This window comes from Cryptomeria japonica, chromosome 5 (genome assembly GCF_030272615.1).
Source record: "Cryptomeria japonica chromosome 5, Sugi_1.0, whole genome shotgun sequence".
NCBI lineage: Eukaryota > Viridiplantae > Streptophyta > Pinopsida > Cupressales > Cupressaceae > Cryptomeria > Cryptomeria japonica.
Window position 1 is genome coordinate 685,066,449 of NC_081409.1, and position 2,159 is coordinate 685,068,607.

Sequence of the window (2,159 nt, forward strand, 5' to 3'; positions counted from 1 at the left end):
TGTATGGCCTGAGGCCTATATAAAGGGGTGACCCCCCTCATTTGTAACGGAGGAGAGATTATCTGAGATTTTTGCATTAGGATTGTGAAGTAGCCAACTTAATGCATTGTTCGATTTTGATGGTGTATTCTTGTTCTACTTTGGCAATCTGCATGGTCTTGCTCTCTTCAATTAGATTAGATTTGCTTATATGTTGTTAGAAGAACTAGATTTGAGAGGAGTGCTTGTTGCAGAATCCGAGCTCATACATTTGGTGTGCAGTTGATTGTTGTACATCGTGCAAAGTTAGCCTCAGCCCTTTTGATGTCTATGTGCTTAACTTCGATCATCAGTAGGGATTGTTCGATGCAATGGTCCATATTGATGATCTGAAAAACCTCTATGCTCCCTTTGAAGATTGCACCGCCTTCGTGTAGTTGTTCTCTGCTCGCGAAACAAAGTGTGGTTTGATTTTGCATGAGTGATCCCATCTCCTATTTTTAGGGTTAAATTAGCTTTAGCATAGTTTTCTCTACTCTACTCTCATTTACTTTCCGCATATTTCAAAAAATCCAAAAGATCCAAATCTAGAGCTTTCATTGCAGATCATATCTGGTAAAAGTCCTTGAGCTTGCATAGGTTTTCTTCAATTGAACACACGTAAGGCCCCTTGGGTTATCAGCAAACCCATCAAACATCTGAGTCACCTCCACGCACTAAAGGAAAGGAACCTTGGGATTAGCCGTTTTGAAATTTAAGCAATCCTAGCATACGGACTAATCTTGATCAAGACAAGATAAGGTGACCGTTGGTGACTTTATTCTATGTTAGATGCGATCATAAAAACATGTCAATAGGTCCAAACCTTGAACTTATGAAGTTCGCTCCCATCCTACAACTCATGAAGTATAATTTCGCTCTCCTTGCTCAATTAGTGAAGTTAAAACCTCGCTCACTCCCTTCAATTCATGAAGTAAGCACTTCGCTCTTCTCCTTCAATGCACGGAGTTGATATACTTCACTCTCAAGATCACTTCATTTTGCTAGGTCATGAATTTTGCTCCAAAGTGCTTGAACATGAAGTTGTCAATTTTTCTTTAAAATGTAAACTTGTTAAGAAAGTAACTTCACTCCATAGTGGTGAAACATGAAGTTCGCTCATCTCTCCTTCAACATGAAGTTTGCTCACCTCTCCTTCAACATGAAGTTTGTTCACCTCTCCTTCAACATGAAGTTCGCTCACCTCTACTTCGACATGCAGTTCGCTCAGCTCTCCTTCAATGCAAAGGCTAAGACACTAAAACGACCAACAACAAAACTAAAAGAGCTAACCCTAGAAAGCAAAAAGTGGGGGTCCACATTTGCAATGGGGTGATGTGTGAATATCTCACAATAGTACCCTCACACATCAAGGCAAGCTTTTCTAAGTAAGGTGTAGGCACCATAGAAGATAATCAAATATAGTAATAAATGACTTCAAGGGAATAGATTCATCATCAAACATCATCAAGAAGTCAACTAGCAATAAGGCAAGTTGATCAAGTCAGGATAGGCAAGAAAGGGTAAAGGATTGAAGATGATGCCTTCATCATCATCATACCAATCTTGGAGATGTTGAGTATCAAGAGATATTGCTCAACTATTTACACATGATGAGTTATCAAGCCCACAAAGTATATTAAGGTGGCATCCTTGTCATTGCCAACCAACCAAGGACTCCAAGTCAACATGTCCAGATTCAATGTACCTGACTCACCCATGGAGGCACAAATTTTGAGATAACTAACCTCTTGTTCGATTGGTTCACATTCAATGTGTGACATGTGTCAAATCAAATGTAATTTTCTCATTGGCCAAAGGGAGTTGTTGTAGCAAACCCTAATTAGGATTTTCATCTTTTCATCTCGGCCATTGATTGTGAATCGATTTGAGCCATTTATTATAAAGAGCTATCTATATAAGGGTCAGTTTTCTCATTTGTAAGGGTTAACAATAGAGTAATAGAGAATAGATAGCAATTAGATCATTAGGAGTAGAGTAGAGTAGGAGAAAAGGAGATTGTTGCAAGGCTTTGTTGCAAGAAGCATGTTAATTTCATTGAAGATATGGTGAACTTTATGTGTTGGTTCAACATTTGCATGGTCTCCGCTTCTCATTTATTTTCATTTTGTTTAGATGAA